We start from the raw sequence: 20,185 nt of genomic DNA on the forward strand, positions 1-20,185 counted from the left end.
CATTTATGTTGCACCCAACCCTGTGAGGTTAGGTGTTATCCACATTTTATTGATGAATAACCTAAGATGGAGGGAGTTAAGGAATTTATCCATGTTTACATACTAAAAAATAATGATATTAAAACTGAAGTCTGAGTCAGTTTGAATCAGAGCCATGTTCCCAACTGGAAGAATGCTTGTCAATGTTTGACATGTCCCTAATCTTTTTAAGCATTAGACTTAATAGTCTTAGTATGAAAATTCGCACATTATTAATTTTTCATTACTATATCATTTGAGGTTTTCTATATTTTAATATAAAATTCTAGGAAGCCCAAGTTACAAATGAATTGTGTTCCAAAAGTTTATTTCAAAATCAGATTTTAGAACACAAGGATGAGAAATATAATTTAAAATTGTCTTTAAAGTTGACAAACAGTAGGTATAATTAGAAGGAAATAAAGAGGTAGATCAAGATGTAGTAAACTCTAAAGGGGTGCCTTCTGAATATTTTGAAGGACTAAGAAATGGAATCCTGAGAAAACCCAATAATTTTACTCAGAAGTGCACTCATTAATTGGAATATGTGTGTAAGTGAAAAGTCACAATCTATAGATATGTGTATGAAAGAGATGAATTTAATAACTGGTGAAAGATTTTAAAAATAAACACAAATATATGGTGTTTTGTACAAACCTTTACTTAACAGACTAAAGAGAGGGCTAACAGGAAGTGATGAGAATTTGGAGTAGGATATCCTTGTGTTCATGAACTGATACCATCAGTCTAGGGTAGCTCTGTTGTTGAAATGGTGTAAAACTTCAAGAAAGACTAGAACAAGCTTGAACTAAGATGAAGTAGAAGGTTTCTGAAGTTGACTTACTTTGTACTCTTATATAGGGTATCTTTAAGTCATATATTTTTTTTTTTATGTTTCAGAAAATATTTCAATAACACATTGAAATGATTTTAAATTTCTTTTTTGCTTCTAGGTTAATTAGTGAATGGTAGAACAAGGATAATTTCAGTCAGCACTTCCTATGAATTCCAATTGGAACAAAGTAACAAAGATTATAATTTTACTTTGTAAACTCTTGCATCTAGATTTCTGGAACTTTTTAATTAGAGAACTCTGATATAACTGGCTTTAATTTATATTTAATATTGAATCAAACTCCTTTTAACTGTTATATTCAAAAGATAGATTATGATGTGAAACATGGACATGTTACAATTAAACAGTTTGTTTTAAAACATTTATATGTTCTAAAACATACGTAAAGAGAATGACGGTCAGATTAGTTAAATTTAGATAAAGTGATCATCAATTTAGAAAATAGGACTTTGAAAAATTTTATTTTTAATGAGTTATAAACAAAATTACATAAAATAGATATCGGAAATTTACTAAATAAAATAGAAACTGTTCCAATTTTTTTAAACTACATCAACATATAGAGAAGTATAGGAGACTAGTTAAAAACATGCTCTACATTCATATTGCATAGTTCAAATCCTAACCCAGCTACTTTCTAGCTAGTGCGCCTTTTATAAATTATAAGGATACATTCAAAAATATTTTTGGACTATGGTTAAGAGATGCTTAAATAGAATACAATTATATCCCATTCAAAATGCATGTTCTCTCAAAAACTGTGAAGGGTCTGAGATTTGACAAGTCAGCAGACCACCATTACATGCATGTTGGCAGAAGATAGAAGACTCCTGAGTCAGGGACAGAGGACTTTATTACTCTTGGCACGGCAAGTAGCATGAGCATCGGCATATTTCTTTGACAATTGCCTTCCAAGTCCCGCTGGGTTCATGCAGTGGGTCCAGATAGATGCTGCACAGGTAGTAGGTTTATTTCACAGCTGAGGAACCCAGACCCAAGCACTTTTTTGAGCAAGCAGCAAATATTATAGCAAATGGCAAAAAAGCAGATCCCATTTCTACTGGAGAGCAAACAGTTACATGCTTTTCACACTCTGGTAGACTTGGCCTACTTAATTGCTTATGTGACTAGCTAGAACAACTGCTCAGTATCAGGAGATGGATGAGTTTTACAGTCTAGCATACTCAGCAAGAATATGAAGTGATGCTCAGAACCTTGGCAGACTTTTTCTCCAAAAACTACCTTCTTAACTCTATACATTCTGAGCCAAACTCAGATTTTCATATAAGTGTGCCATTCTGATTAATCTTATCAACAGTCTGGACCAATATCAGTTCAATTTGTCTTGTACGACATTTAATGAAACTACTATCAACAAGATTTCAAGCAGCAGGATGGAGCCAACTTGCAGAATTAATGTCAATCATGACCACCAGGGTCCTAGACTCAGCTGAACAAACTCCATAAACATCAGGAAATATACTTTAAAAAGACACATGACTTACTTTTTAAGCCTCTGCATTGACCTTCCCACTTTTTCAGAGCAATTAATCTAGGTACAGTGATGTGTTAGTGATTGCACAAGTTTCACCTTAGTCTGAAAGAGAGGTGTGTACTACAATTGTATCTATCACAACAGTCTTGGCAATTGTTGTTCACTCCAAGTATAACCTACATCAATTGAAACAGGTTAACAGTGCCTCCAATGTTGCCTCCTGAGCAACTGGTAAAACTTAGGTTTACCAATTCTAGTGCAGCCTTTAGAGCAGTTGGTCTAGCATTTGTCTATACCCCCTGCCAGATGGCACTCACCCATCCCATGGAATGACCCAGTGATAGAGATGGGAATGGGTTAGGAAACATTTAAAGATACTGACAGGCATTTTGCCTGGGAGCTGCTAGAGGTGAGGCCACTCCCTAAAGTTTCTGATTGACTTTTGGGTAAAGTTATAGAGATGGTGATCAAGTCATGGTCACCACCATTTAGTAGAGGAGTGGGTGGTCTAGGAATCACTTAAATTGAAGCAGCTTGGTACATTTTAATAGAGTATACCAGGATGTTTTTCACCACAGTGGCTCTGAAAGACAAAAGATCATTAATGTTTCTCCTTGCTCTGTACCTTCTGGGTTTTAAGGTATTCCTTTGTCAGATGTCAGCTTTTACTCTCCCTAGACTCCTATGAAATCAGTGAATTCCATTCCAGTAGTCATAAATTCACTTTTTCTACAATCATCTCCATGCATCCAGAACTTTTGCGTAGAGTGTCTGACACGAGAAGGATAAGGACATTTTAATAAAATTTATTGAGATGCATTATATCTCTCACCTTGACTCTTGTGAGTCTCTTTCACAGACTCAGAGACCAGTGTACTCAACCAAGTAATTATTAACTTTATGACCTGAGGACCATATCAACCCAATGCGAGATTGAGATAGCTAAATCAGACTTAAGTTTGAATTCCCTAGGCTACCTTTTGGCTAGGCTGCCACCCAAAGACTACCTATGGACTGGCCTGAGGGTGTTGTTAGTGGGGAAAAAGGAGCATAAAGGCCAGGAATAGAATGGTGAAACCTCAAAGTTTCAAAATAGGTCTGTATAACTGCTTAACCTTGTGATTTTGGTCTTTACCCAAGAGATGGCCAAGAAAAGATGAACAGTTTTGGGAAACTACCATACTTAGTGACCAAACTGCCTTTACTAAAGTGTGTGGATCAGGAGTAGGTGAGAAATTTAGAGTCAGAAATCTTTTTCAGTGCATTTTTTTAAAAAGACCATGACACTTCTTAATGATGCCAGCATTTAAGGATGAAAAGAAGAATGAAATGTCCATCAAATACCTTGATGTTGGCCAAAAGCTGGGTGAAAAAAGGTACACATTGTGTCATGACAAAAGGTGCACAGTTGTCAGAGGGTAAAGGGATATGAGGTCAGGCAATGGGGTTCACTGATGAGATTGGGATAGCAATAACTGTGTACTCCCCTGACAGCTTATTTCCCCAGATATAAGCAGCCTTACACACTGCATGTAGCCTGGTCTAGAGGTGGGCACCTTACCATATAGCAGAGGAAGGTCCAAAGGAAGAAAACCTGCAACTCCTGGTAAATCACCCAGTTCTTTATCTTGATCTCACAAGTCAGATAAATAAGACAGGGTGAGAGGGATTTCCCCAGTACCTCCGAGAAATGAGAAGTTCATTCAATAGGCAGAAAACTGGGAAGAAGAGGGACTGATTCACCTACAACAAACAGTGCTGTGAAAATTATAAGGCTAGAATGTTAACTAATTACATAAAATAATCAGATTAATTACCAAACTGAGAGGCAAAGTGAATTGCCAACAAAAGCAATGGTCAGAAATAGTCATACAAGGATGAGAATAAATGACATTGGATTGACAAAGAGTAGTCAGGATTTTGTTTCAGAATATCCCATGATAGAATGCCTTGGCTTGAGATTTTTCTTTTTTTCACTGGTTTTCTATCAGAAGCAGAGGGGTCAATTGTGTCTATTTGTTTGTGAAATTTAAACTGAAACCCAAAGCCATCATGACTTTGTACTCAGATAGAGCAATAATTTACTTTGTAGAGTAGTGTCTTATCCATAATGATATTTTATTTTTGTCTAATACTCAAAGAGCCAGCTTCGCATACCTAGTTTATACAAGTTTTTACACCTTTGTATGAATCTTTATAAATAGCATTACCAGTTTCACATAATATATATGAAATTCTACATCATTGAGATATATCTGGATATACATACATACATGCATATACACATTTTACTTATACTTTTTCCAAAATTTATTTTAATATATATAAAACATTTTTATGTTCAGGGCGCTAAATGTGGCTTTAAACATTTTATGTTTAGGGCACTAAATGTGGCTTTTCTGGGAGTAAGAAAAACAGGTAAGACAAGGGCACATTAAAAATACATCTACTAGATAGGATACCATAAGGGCCAATTAAAACATTTATGAAATTAAGAGATCATGTACTTAAAATAATACTATCATAAGAATAGGAGGAACAGTTAATCAAAGCAGAGGATCCAGAAATAGATTCAGCATATCATAAACTTGACTTTTCAAATCAACTTTTTATTTAAAAAATAAATCTATTTGAAAAATATTGGGTTAACTATTTGAAAAATATTTGAAAATATCCTAAATTAAAGTGCATACAAATTGAAAAATAAAAATTAAACCCAAATTAACTAGATGGAAATATAATTTAAATGTGTTTAAGTTTAGTGCAATTAAGTTATATATTAGATCAGTAAAAAAGAAACTATAATAGGTAATAACTGAAATCTAAATATTTAAAACTTTTTTTTCCTAACAAGTGCTTGGTCTCAAACTCATAAAATTTTGTCAGAATAAAGACATTGTACTTGCCACTACTCATGGGTGGTCTTTTTACTATTCCAAGTTAGAGTTTATTTTAGAACATACTGTTGTGATGTCTTTTGAATTGTCTTATCCTGAGTAGAAACAGAATGACTGGGTTTGTTTCTCTGTGGCATAAAGCCTTTCTCCATCTTTATTATTTATTACATTTATTGTATATTTAATATGTACCAAGCACTACTCTAAGCATACTATAAATAATAACTCATTTAAACCCAGCCGTAGTCTGATTGACACCTGGTTCAGGTGAAGGACTTGAGCAGGGAAAGGCCATGGTCTCTACTCGTTCAGAGTCCTGGGGGAAAGAAGTCTGGTTTGGGGACATCTCCTCTCGCACTGCTTCTAAATCTTCTGAAATGCATGGTCAAAAGAGAGATGGGGATGTGGTAGATATTAAATGACAGGTTGTGTTAAATGTGATAAAGATGAGAGGGTGGTGGCTTTAAATTGATTCCATATGCTTTTGGAACCTCTGCCAATGATATAGCTTCCACAAGAAAGATGATAGTGTTTTGGAGACATGATTTTCAACTTTATTTCAAGCCCTCTATCACTTCCTTGCATTATCAGCTTTGTTTCCCTTTGGCCCTATCAGCTAACCATGAGTACCCGCCCCATCACACCGTTGTCCTTTCTTGTCCTGTCTTCTTGTCAGGCTCTTGCAAGCCTTCAGTCTTCAGAAATGTCCAGGTAAGAAGCAGTTTTTCATGTACTTTTCAGCTGCCTTAGTAAAACGAGATAGGAAAAGGAGAATTGCAGATATGCAGCAGAGACTGGTGGTATTTTATCCAATTCTGCCACACTTAATAAGCCAGAGGGAAAAGGTCTGGCTCCTATTGTTTGAAGTGCTCTTTATATTAAATTTTTAAAAAATTTATAAAGCCTCCGTGAGTTTAAATATTCCTCAGGTGTCCGTTGTTGTTCCTCAGGTGTCAATTGTTGGGCAAAGGAAAAGGTCCCACTCAGCATCTTTTCCTATCAGATAGTAACAATTAAATAGAAAATTCCATAACAGGCAAAAAGATCTCATTTACTCAAAATACAAAATACCTTGGAATAAACTCAAAAATAAAGGTCTAGGACCAATGTTAAAATCATTACAAAACATGGTTGGCATTTATTTGTTCCTTTGATAAATGCTTATTGACTAATTATTGTACAAAAGAAAATTTGAATGACATTATCCTGGACTTCAATCACACTTCAAATTAAAGTCTAAAATTAATGCAATTGTAACCAATAGCCCAGTAGAACCAAATAGGCACTTATATAATCAAGGATATTGTGACAAACTGTCTTGTCATAGTGTGAAGACACAGAATGTATCCTATTTGTTAGTTGAAAAAGAAGGGTAAGAACAAAAATTATTATATATATACATATACATATTTAATTTTAAAGCAATCTAACAAATCTCTATGCAAGCTCTTCTAGTGTATCATGACTGTTCTATTGTGAAAGCTTAGAATATTTGAATTCTTTTGAGATGACAAATTAAAAACTTTCTAAAGTCATTTCATATTTCTTGTAGGTCGCTGATTTTATGGTTAGACAGTGGTCCTGAGTCTCCAGGATAACCTCTTTTTTTTTAGAGTACAGAATCTTTAAAAAAATCTGGGGGTCCTTCTGTTTTCTAATTCTTATAGGGCTCTATAAAAGTTGATTTTGATGTACTATGGTTCTCCCATAACTAAGTGAAGAGCTATTGAAATAAGTTGTCTATAATTTGCTTTGCTAGGTCATATGTCGGATTGCCTGACATATGGCATAGTCAGTGAATGAAGCCGGGAAAAATAGCAGTGAAAGTTTCATTATGGATAGTAATAATAATCTTAACTAACATTTTTTGAATACTTCCTCTACGTCTCATATATGTTAGTGCTTTACATTTAGTGTCTCCACTAATCCAAGCAGCAGCCACAAAATATTATTATTATGATTCCTGTTTTTCAGATGCAGGAATTGATCATAATATACTAATCCAGGTTTACACAGGTAGTTTAAGTAGCTGGAACTCACACTCTTAATTACTGTGTTGGAAGGCTAGAGTTTCTTTCATATATTAGTAGTCAGCAGGGGCAGTCTTTTTGTTGTTGTTGTTGTTTTCTGTTCTAGTCTATTTGCCTTCATTACTAACCAGCTTACAGCCGTGCCACACTGTCTGCTTGGCATAGAGGTCTCTTCAGAGTGCAAACCATGGGAAGCCATCTGAAGTCTATACTTGAAGAGTGGCTGATAGGAACCCCACTGCCCATGGCCTCTCCAAGACAGGATGTATATTTGGTCTCTGAGATTTGCTCCACTTGTTCCCAGACAGGCTTTTTCTTCAAACTTGGTGTCATGGATCAGAGTTGCCTTTCTATTGTTTTAATCTTTCCACATTTTATTTGGCATAAATCACTTCTGTTAGAATCCAAAATTTAACTTATTTCCTTTCTCTTTTTCTTACATGTTTTTGCCTACTTCAATGAATTCTGATAGGTCATAGATTTAGATAGATATTCTAAGTTCAAGACAAATTTGTTATTATTTGAGAATAGTTTTAAAACTTGCTCATCAGAATCTGAGATAACATGTATTTTGATGATGATATCATCCAGTAAGCTGAATCAAATTTCACATTAGAGATTTAAATATGTAACTCATACTATTGATCTTATAAATTCAACTATTTTCCATAAGGACAAAGTGTTAAGAATGGGGGAGGGTTTAAATTACAAACTCTGATGGTGTCAACTGGCATCTCCCTGATATGTAAAGAACAATGCATTACACTTCTGCTGAGTCAGAGATAAAGATATCGTTCCTAATGTATCACGTTCCAAAGTTGGGTTTACCTGCCCCAGATAAATTATCACAACTTATAGCGTTTTAAAATGTGAATATTAATCAACTGGATATGCTGTCTACATATTTGCCACTCACTGGGCAATTACTACTTTAACTAAACAGTGTCATCAATTTGGGTTTAATCCCATTCTCTCCTACCTACTTATTACTTCCCTAAAATTTCTGTCGAGATTGTTGCCTAAAACAGCGGTCTCCAACCTTTTTGGCATCAGAGAGCAATGCTCCTATAAGAATCTAATTCCCGATGATCTGAGATGGAGCTGAAGTGGTGATAGAGATGAAGCTTTGCTAGCTCGCTGCTCAGCTCCTGCTGTGTGGCCCAGTTCCTAACCGACCACGGATCAGTTCAGGTCCACGGCCCAGAAGTTGAGGACCCTTGGCCTAAAATACATTTTAAAAAATAGGTTTCTTTCTTTTATTGTTTTTACCTAAATCTGGTGATTTCTTTTGTTTTTCCCTTGTGTGACTTTCGACAGAAAATGACACAGCTCCATTCCCAGAGGACAAATGTAATGCTACCAATTACAAGAAAGGCTTTCAAATATATAGTGCCTAATAAAATGTATAGGTATAATTATAATATAAGTCACAATGCTTTCATAGTATAAAAATAAAGTATGTTAAGGGAGGAAATTCCTCAGTTTACTTAGTTGATAAAATCACTTTTGCTCACTTTTCAATCTTATTTTATTTTATATTTGTCTCAGTAGAGATGCATTCCAAGGACTTGGGGTAAAAATTAATAATCAGTGATATGTTATGTGCATTATTGTGAAATTTGGCGACTCAAGAACATTTGAAGATCTTTGTTATATCCTAAGAATAATGTAAAAAAGGATTTATTGTAAGATGGGTAATTTAACAAAATACTTTTTAGAGCTAGAAGCAGTTCTGGAAAAGATCACAGCCATAAATAGGTAAGACAGTTAAAGCAGGCACCGTGACTTACACAGAAGCAAGGCTTGTCTATTTATGGCATGTGGAATGTGCAAAAATAGCTGCTGCTGCCCCCAAGAGTTAGGCAGATATGAAAGTATGAATTGCCTAATTTATTTGATTTCTTTTCAATATAAACATTTTATTCAAAGCACGTTCCTATATAAATTATTTTCCTGAATCCTTTTTTCTTCTCAACTTCTTCAATATATGTTTTAAATTTAACTCAGTCCTAAAAGGTGAACATACATGGTTATTCTGCTGTAGAGAATAAACAGGAATTTAAAATGTCTTGACAGCTAATTCTGTTCCAAATATCTATATTACTAATTGGTAATAGCAAACAGATTTTGCTATATTTTATTCAGTTCTGTATTTTTACCTCTTTTTTTTCTTTTTAAAACTGCATTATACATTAATATTGATTTTATAGTCAGCTTTCAACAGTGCTCTTTGTAACTTATTTATAGGTTTATTATACACCCATGTTCACCAGAAAGAATCAATGCTGGATAAATGGAAAATGTATGAGTCATCCCAGTATTGACCTTACGTGTACTTATGAGTAGGCTTATTTGTGAAGCTCACGCATTTTGACTAGGGAGAGATCCCCTTCCTGTCTTCCTTATATCCTGTATTTCCTTCCTTCAGTCTACAAGGCCCTCATTAGCAAACTCCCTAACTCAATTCCTAATATTCATTGCCTTAGTCCCTGCCTCTCAGTAGTCAGTCATTGTGGACTACTCATTGTTATTCATACTTGCCAAATTTGCACCACCTCTTGGCCTTTGCATTTACTGTTCTTTTGCTGGAATCCTGTTCTGCCAGGTGTTTTCATGGTTTCCTTTGCTCACTTTATTTACGCATCTGTCTATCAGGTAGGTGTTTCTTGACACCCAGTAAATGAATGCATGCCCTACCACTCTGCTTTATTCTTCTTCAGAAAACTTGTTACTGCCTGACATGATGTTATTCAATTATTTGTTTATTTTTTGTCTCTCTCCATTAGAATGTAAATTTCATGAAGTTGTTCTTTGCATGGCACATAGTAGATTCTCAAAATTATTTATAATTGAAATAAAGGAATCCTTTAATAGTCAATAAAATCAAACAAAAATTCTGTTATAAAAGTAGCTGTAGAAAATGAGTAAAAATTGCTATATATAATACTATGTGAAAGGGACTATTGATTGTTGAGACTTGATCAAATTTTTTAAAAATTTGTACATTTAAAAAAAGAGTTTTCACTCTATAGTATAGTCGTTACTGATTTAAAAAAAAGAAAACATATTTTGATTTTTGTTTTGACTTGTTTTTATTTTTTCCCTTAATACAACACATATTTGATGTTAATTCTGTTACATCTGACACACACACACATATATGTATATATATCACATGATATGGTATTTAGATAAATGACATCTCTAAGTCAAAGGTGATTTTTTAGTTGGAAATAGAAGCACATCCACAGATATTATTAAAGATATGTGAAGTGTTTAAAACATAAAAGCACTAACAAGTGACTATAATAAATTATACATATGATGTTTAATAAATGTAAATAATTTTCATCAATATGCTTTATAACTTTAGGTTATAAAGTAAAAATAAAAATTCTAAATACATCAACAAATGTCATAGTGAATAACTTTTACCATTAAACTTTTAGGTTATGTAAGTCTTAGAAGAAACAGATTTTCCTGGGATGATATTTTCATATATGTATAAATAATTATTCTGTAAAAATATTCTGAAATATGGATTTAAAGTGTAGTTCACAGTTAGCCCTTTTATCCTTATTGCGATTTCTCATTGACCTTTGCTTTAGTCACTAATAATAGTTTCACATTTAAAAAATAAAGTCTTGTGAGAGATTTTGAATAGCTCAGGACCTTGTTTTTGTTCTGGCAAGTCGTTTATCCCTGAGGCATTATGTCATCTCCATACCAGTCTTCAGTTATAAAAGCCATTAATGTGAGGAAACAAGAGAATATCACAACCATTTTAGTGCATTCATTGCATTCAAGATACAATCTTTTTCTTCCCTCTGATAATAAGAACCTATGTTTGGCTTTCTTCCCATTAATTTCATATTCCTTTTTCATTCTAATAACCTGCAGTCTGCAACCTTAATCATGATAAGCAGTCTCAAATCACTTTATCTCATCACAGTGTTGGATAAACACTTCTGATTTAAATTTCGATAATTCTACCTTAACAGTGCTGATATGAGTCTTAGATGTCTGATGGAAATTCTGCACAGGGATTACTTAATAATTATTGGTTTCATTGAGGTTTGTGTTAGAGCTGTAGTTAGTGCAGTGCCAGAAACTCAAGCCCCAGAGAGCAAGCCAGGCCAAGCCTGAATGATCACTGCTGTTCACCTATTAGATATGTCATAAAAAATTGAAATAAAAAAGTGGGAATTACTTCCTAATTGGTAAATCTTTCCCTTTTTCATACTTTTATTTTATACTTTTATTTTCATACTTTTATTTTCAACCTTTTATTTTAACCTTTGTTTTACTGTTCATTTTTTCTATACCTTATATACAACCTACATCTCAAGTAAGTTTTACATCGATCTAATTGAGTTTCAAAATATGAGCACCAAGGAAACTTATGAAAGGTAAAACATGGTCAAACAGTCATATTTATTAATCAACAAAGACATTTCTTAATTTCATGTCTGTTAGAAACTGAGATAATCATTTTTATATAGCTGTCTCCTCCTCATGTTCTAATATTTAAATACCAAGCCACACTTCATCATTCAGAGATGTTTGTACCCACTTTGCGGTGGAGAGAGTTAGAACAGATATTCCATTGACTTATGCTATGGACTGAATTGTATCCCTTCCTCTAAATTCATATGTTAAAATCCAAGTCCCCAGTGTGACTATTTGGAGATAGAGCCTTTAGGAAGTAATTAAGGTCAAATGAGGTCATAAGGGTTGGGCCCTAATTCAATAGGACTGATGGCTCTCAGAGGAAAGGTCATGGGAGGCCTTATGGAGAAGGTGGCTGTCTGCATGCCAAAGAGAGAGCTCTCCTCAGGAACTGAATTAGCTGGTCTAGGACTTCCAGCCTCCAGAATTGTGAGAAAATAAATTTCTGTTCATTAAGCCACCCAGTCTGTGGTATTTTGTTGTGGCAGCCTGAGCAGATTAAGATGAGAACTAGAATATACTTTTATCATACCTAATGTATGACTTTGGTCTCCCCTAGGTTTGTGGGGGGAACAACATATCCTTTCTTATTCTCAGAAATCCTTCTGAATCATAGGTCTTATATTAGAGTTAACTTTGAAAATATTTTTCCAAAGAAGGCTATTAAAGGAAACTAGGTAAATTTTTAAAAAATGGACATATGTTAGCTGTCTTTGTTCTATCATGTGACTAATATTGTTCCGATAAGAATGTCTGCTTCTTCATCTGGAGAACAAAATTGACATAGCATTCTTATTACTTAATTTTATTTAGTAGTCATTTTGCATCAGACATTTCGCTAAGTTTTGTACATGCACTGTCTCAGGTTTTTTCCACATTTCTACGTGCTGATTTATCCTCGTTTATTAGATGCAAAACCTGAAGCTTAGCAAGAGGCTAAGGAAATTGTGCACTTAGTAAATGTCTGATTCTAAATCCTGCTTTTAATCACACCACTACGCTGACATTCTGCATCTATTTTTAAGCTTTTTTCTTTTTAAAATAATAATGACTAAATGTATAGATATTTAAGAAACTATATGTCTTCTCTAATTACTCTGTGATTGCATACATAGAATTTTCGAAACTTCAGAAAATTGAATTGTGGACAAAATGCGACTGATGTATTTGACATTTTGTTTGTTAGAATTGAGTAACATGCTAAGTGTAATAGAAATTTCATAGCGCTTGAGCTTTAATGGCAAAAGCTTTCTTCTATCATCTTGTGAGATTCTCCTGTAGGCTTCAGAGTAGGGACAGCAAGTCATGAAGCAGTTGTTACACTTGACAGTATCCATAGAGTGAACCATGTGGGCAGAACCTGAAAATGAGCCCAGAACTCTATCCTAGTTGCAGAGCCAAGCAAAAATTATGGAATATAAACTTTTTAATAGATTTTTATTGTCAAAGCTTGCAAACAAACACAAATATGGAAAGGATATCACAATGAACTTCCATATACCCATCCCAGAGCCAACCAATATCAGTGAAAAAGTCAATGATTAATCTTTTTTATACTGTAGAAATTCTTGACATCATAACATTTATCACCAAATAATTCTGTACTTGCTTTTTTTCAAAATAAGTTTTCCTTCTATAACCGTAATGCTATTATCATGCCTACAATATTAAGTATATTAAACACTAAATTTATATTTGAATTTTCCAGATTGTCTTTAAGAAGTCCCCTCATAGTTAATATGTTCAAATCAGAAACTAGGTATATTGTGCACTCTATATTTGTTGTTTCTCTCTTTTTTTAAACTTTTAAATTTAAAATACTTTCAGTTATTGAAACATTAGAAAAATAGTACAGAGATTTGCACAATAGACTTCACTTACCTTCCTCTGATGTCACTCTCTTATACAAACATAGTACAATGAGCAAAATTAGTATTGGAACAACATTATTAACTAAACTACATACTTTATTTGAATTTTATCAGGATTTTTTTCCCAGGATCTAAAGGGCCCCTTATTGACTATATAGCCTACTTCACCCACCCACCCTCCATGGACTAATTAAAGAATCCAAAGCAATTGAAGGGTAGAATGTCCTACGTCCTGAATTCATCTGACCAATCCCATATGGTATTATGAAATGTGTACCAGTCTATTTCTTGAGAACTGGAAGTTAGATCAAAAGGCTTGATTTGGTTTAGGTTTATATTTTTGACATGAATACTGTGTGCTTAACGTTGTATCTCATCAGGATGCACATCCAATCTACTTGTTCTATTTTAGTGATGGAGGTAGTTTGGGGGCTGTAGGTGGTCATGGCCAGATTCTGACATTGTAAATTTTTTCATCAAGTTTTCTTCTTATGACTTCAGTATCCATTGATAATTATTGCCTGAATCATTTATCTTATTAGGGGTTGTAAAATGGTGATAATTTTCTAATTTTATTATTTCTTTTACAACTTATTATCTGGAATCACACTGTGAAGAAAAATTAACTTTAAGAACTAGTTCTTTTATTACCCTGTGTATTAGTTAACTAGGGCTACCATAACAAATTACCCCACTACTGGGTGGTTTAAAAACACCCTTAAAAATATATTTGTCACAGTTCTAGAAGGTGGAAGTCCAAGGTTTAGAGGATGAAAATGTTTGTAAAAAATATTTTCCCTGTATTCTTTCAAAATCAAGTTATCTACAAATCATTTTCTGCACAGTATTTGAACAAGATTTCATTAGTTATACCCTGCAGCTTCCTAGGGAAGGATTTCCAATTTCAGGAAAGCAAAACCTGCCTCAGAAGCCCGCAGTGACTGAATGGAATTGTTAGTACCAAAACCTTTCCAAAAAAGAAAAAGAGAATATGCTAATTTTTTCAAACAAATGTGCATCTGTCTGACAGCAGAACCATACCGAACACTGCAGTCATGCTACTTTCTTTCATTTTTGGACTTAAAAGACCTCAGCATGCCACCATTACAGTTCACAACCTACAGTATGCTTGTCAAATGGAATGATGTCATTTTTCACAAAAGCATAAAAAACAAAGTAGCAATATAGTATTTTTCTGATTCAAGTATTTAAGTTTGGAGTGTGATATCTGCAGGTGTTTCAAATGAAACTGACCAAGTTTTCAAATATCTAAGGTGAAATAAGTCATTAATAAATGATCATTTACATATTTAATCACATATTAAAACTACAGCACTAAAGGAAGTATTCATAATGCTTTTATCTCCAATCTGTATATGTCGTAATTATTTTGAACCACTGGGGCATTTCAGCAGCTCTGATTGACCTACGATAATATTTAAATATGTTTCATTCAGTTTCTACCATTGACGAAATAGTGAGTGTGGCATATACTAGAAGAACTGGATCATGATAACCTGTCCATTTACTATTATCTAGGAAATAGGTGTCTTTCCATTTGCCTTTGCTTCTTTGACAAGATGAACTGTAACCAGTTTAGCCAGTATAGCTGATACTTTACATAGCACAATTTCTGAGCATTTTGCTAAAATAATGGACACTATGTTTGACTTGAAATAGTACATACCTATTAGATTACGAGAATAAAGTTTTAATTGCTTCAAATAAATGAATCATTATTTTACTTATTAGACTAATAAGATATTTTAAATATATATTTTAATTGCTCAAATTATTAAAATAAAAAATACATTTTCTTAAAGTACTTACACTTGTATCTACAGCATACCAATAAAAAGAGTAAGTTTAAATAATCTGGTGTAACAGATAGAAAAACAGTTTGTAATACTGTAACTATAAATGTTTTTAACTTGAAGAAGTGGTAGTTGAGTCTTCAAGTTAAATTCAGAATTGAATGTTTTGTGAAAATATTAAAGTTTAAATTTTTTTTCCTACCATGTAGGATGTTATTTTAATGAAATAAGTGATACTATTATATCTATTTATTGACAGCTTGGAACTTTAACAGTTGTTTCTAATTTGTATAGCAAAATATTGATACAATGCTAACAAAAATATGGTGTATAAATCATTTATATGCAACACTGAGTTGACTTTTACACATTTACTACTATATATTAATGTAATGATATGAGTAATAATTGAAAGATAAAACAGTGATACAAGAAGCAATAGTTAATGTTGATACAGAATTAGAACATAGAGGGGGGAAAAAAGGTCAAGGTAAAGAGGAGTGATATGCCATAGGAACTTCCCATATTCTCTCTTCTCACATCTTGTCAATGATCAAAGTTCAATGATAACATATGGTTTTATTTATTCAATCTTTTTTTCCTCAATCAACAAATATTTTTCAAGCATCTATCATGTAATCTTATAGAACCTAATGCCTACATGTTCCACATGTAATCTTCTGTCTCTAATCTCAGTGCCTTCATTAGCTCCCAAATATATCTGTTCCTTGTCTTATAGTTTCCTTGTCAGTCATATAAATTACATGTTATTTCAGGTTTAATCCGTATATTTCTTACTCTTGCACGGTGTCCCTCATCTCACCTATAATGTCTAGTATTAATTAATTCCTTTTCTGTTGTCTCAATATTTATACATACATTTCTGTTTTATTCATATTGCTTTTTCATGAGTTATTTATTTATAATTTTGTCTTCTGTATAAGTCTGTGATATCCATGGAGTCAGGGTTTTGTGTTATTTTTTCATCTTTGGTCTCATTACCTTTTAATGTTTGGTATTAAAGAAGTACTGATCATATAATTGTAGAATGAATGAGTAGATTATTTGAAGAGCTACTAGCTCCTTGAAGTAAAGCTTATTGGTATACCATATTTGGCTTCTTTGCTTTGGTTTTAAAGAAACTGAGAAAAGTTTATTTGGCCTTAAATTGTTTTACATTTGAGAGTATATATACTTTTAATAATACTTATTTATCGATATACTTATGTCAGTCTCCTTAAATATTAAATATCAGCCTTTCATTTCAACAAAGATTTGACTGCCTAAAATTTCTAAGTCACAATGCACCAAATTTGAGTAATTTAATTACTTGCAAAGTAATTTAAAAGTCAAGTTTTCATTGATGGTCTACCACTGAAACCAGTATGTAATTTGTGAGAAGCTTAAGCTATACCTTTTGCTTGCAATGATATTCTCTCTATTGAGAAAAAATATAAATTAATTTACAAAATAGGTAAATAGCATGTAATTTTAAGTCATATGAAATAGACCATAAATACAAATTTTTATGTGTGGAAACCACAAAGTAGAATCCAGTCACAAGAAAGGGATGTTGCAAGAATCATATGAAGGATTATGTAACTAGAAGATAGTTTTTATAAGAAACACACTTCTAGCTAACCTTTCAAGGAATGCAGGCCAAGGCAACTATTGTAACAATAGAGTCTTCATAAAAGGGATGCAGTAAAGCATGTGTGAAATGGCTTTATAGGAAAATAATCATGTGATTTATTTGCTACTAGCCATGCTCTGAGAGGAAATAGAACAAATATGAAAGGGAAGTGATCACTTGTGATACATTTAAAATCTGTTGATGCTTAGGTATTTTTCAAAGTTCATTCTGCTTACTGTGGCTTCATGGTTTTCTATGACCTGGTCATTGTCTACTTTTTTGGTGTTTCATCTCTTTCTTCTTTGTAGTAGTTTATGCTTTCTTTGTCCATTACAGGTTTTCTTCAATATATTTTGGTGCTTTCTGGTTTCCCCTCTGGGCATTCTGGTATACAGATCTCTTGGCCTGGAATAGTTTCCCCCTCCACCCCCACCTTGACTTTCCCTTTCTTTGTGATCCTTCTGTGTATCACCTACCTTGGGAAGCCTCCTCACTTTCCTTGACCTCTGAGAACCAGGTTAAATGCATCAGCTTACTATTCCAAAAAGGGCTGGGATGGAATTTATCACAATTTTATGAAATTTTGTGTTTAAAAAATCTATTCTTTGCTAGACTTACCAGTTTTGCTCATCAGTTTATATTCAGTGCTTAATATAGTTCTCAATACCTAAATGTGTGAATGAATATCTGTAATGTAACATTAACTTGAGGTAGAATTTTGAGCAGTTAAGCATAGAAGTGAAGACTCAAGGTCCCCAAGGACCCATGCAAGGCTTTTTTATCTTTTATTATTTTATTTTTATTTTTTTAGTAATCACCTATTACACAAGGGCTTAACTGTACATTTACCCTCCACCAAGAATGCAGGGTTGGGATAGAAACTGTAATAGTCAAAGATAAGTGGTAAAATTATATAAGATGAATTCTCCACTAATAAAATCTTCACTAATACTCTCATGATATTGGTCTTATAAGATAGACATGGTGCATATTTATTTAACTTAAAAGGGAGAGTGAGAGAGAAAGACTGATAGAGGCTCTGACTGACTTCCCATGTTATCCACGGTTACTTGGTATTTTGCTACTCAAGATTCATGAATTGTTTGTTATAGGCCAAGTATGGACGAGAGTCATTTAATTATTAGAAGAGGCACAGATAAATAAATAGTCTTTGCCCAATGGGGTATGTGAAAATGTCCATATAGAACAGTTGAGAGGATATACCATTTTGGTCAACAATAGCTTTTATTCCTGAAATGTTAACCGTCTTATCTGAAAAATTTCAAATACTAATAAAGTATTAAAAGACTCTTTAATCCTTATGTCATTTTCTTTTTACTTATAAAAATGGGGATTTGGTGAAGGTATTAGTGGTTTACAGTGTCAGTTCATGGAGTTTTGCTAATTTAATTTAGTGTAGGAAATATTTTTGAAATTTTCACATAGATGCATTGTTAAGAATTTTGACTAAAATTTGCTGTTCAGACTTAATGCTAATGCTAATTTTATATTGAACTAGGAGCAAATATATGTGAATACTTTGGGGTGGTTGCTTCTCTTTGACAAGAACATCCTGATAAGCAGGTTATTTAGACTGGGTAGTATGAGTTTGGGCAGCACAGCTTGATCCAAATGCAGCACAGTGAACACCAATTCTGTTCTGCTTATTTTGACCTGAAATTTTATTTTTTTGAATAAACCTACTCATACATTTATATATGTTTGTATAGGGGGATATTTTCTGTAATTTCATTTTAATATAAAGCAGGTACATTGCATTTAATAGAATTTTAAACTTAATAAGTTTACTATATTTGTAGTTTCTGTTCAAAAACAGCAGAAGTGGTTTGGGGCCTCTCGACATCTCCTACACTTTCAAGTTCAAGAGCAGGTTAGAAAGTGTGTTTCCTTTTTCTTCATGGGTCTGTTTAGCTGAGCCTCCAAGATTCACACTTTCCTTTCTTGTTGGTACAGTCTGTTCTCTAAGATGACAGCCTTTGCTAAATCAAATCCTTCACTCCTTCCAGCTTATAAATCTGCCTTTATTTTCCTACTCTGATAGGATACATAAGCATATCTTTTAACTAATTTATATCCTTTCTATTTGCTGAGAAAACAGTTTCTGGAGACAAAGTGTTCTAGACATAGACTTTTATTTGGCTTCTTAGTATTTTGACTTGATATACATATACACACACACTCTATACTATAGGCTATATGCCATATGCCATATGCTATATGTTATATACTATATGCTATATAATATATATATGTGTATATATACATATATATGTATAACTTCAATCTCAAAAGGACTCCTCATTCCTTTCAACTTGTATGTTCATAAAATCAATCACAATTCTGTGGCTCAGTGCTCTAACCCAAAAATTTCCCCTAAGACTTTTGAAAGGTGATATTTTTTGTTAATCAGCTTAGCATATGTTCTACCAAATAGTTGATCCATGTTAATGAGATTGTCTCTGCTTGGCAAGTATGAGAAAACCATTGCTCCTCTTCAGCGATGCCCCCTGCTTGTTATACAGTTTACAGCAGGATCTAAACCTCTGGGAGTCTTCGCAAACTAGTGCTGTTTGGAGGGCACAGGATGGATGTAGAGGGGTTAACAAATTGAAGGCAGACTTGTATAGATGCTTTCCATAAATGTTGAGAAAATCCTCAACTTTATTTAAAAGATTTTATTCTTAACTAGGATTTTACCTTATAGTCGGCCCTCTGTATACACGGGTTCCACATTTGTATATTTAACCAACCACAGGTAGACTATATTCTAAAAACATAAAATATAGGATGTGGTTCCATAATGTAGCGGTTAGCACATCTGCTTTACACACAGAACGTTCATGCCCCAGTGGAGCCATGGTCCATGGTCTACAGTCATGCCACCCTGAACAAGCCTGATATCTGATCTCAGAAGCTAAGCAGGGTTGGGCTTGGTTAGTACTTGGATGGGAGACCACCTAGGAAGACCAGGTGCTGTAGGCATAAATAATAATAAATAATAAAAATAAATAAATAAAATATTATGTTGTTGCTTACGTGTATTTTATAGTTAGGCTTACGATGGTTGCATCTATACTGAATATGTACATACTTTTTTCTTG

General features: G+C 33.4%; 1 protein-coding gene and 1 pseudogene across 2 annotated transcripts in view; both read left to right on the forward strand.

Moving 5' to 3' along the window:
- KCNJ3 (potassium voltage-gated channel subfamily J member 3) overlaps positions 1-20,185 on the forward strand; it is a 128,775-nt gene that overhangs the window by 92,246 nt on the left and 16,344 nt on the right. The window lies entirely within an intron of this gene.
- LOC112470524 lies at positions 19,951-20,066 on the forward strand (annotated as a pseudogene).

This window comes from Pteropus alecto, unplaced genomic scaffold (assembly GCF_000325575.1).
Source record: "Pteropus alecto unplaced genomic scaffold, ASM32557v1 scaffold3, whole genome shotgun sequence".
NCBI lineage: Eukaryota > Metazoa > Chordata > Mammalia > Chiroptera > Pteropodidae > Pteropus > Pteropus alecto.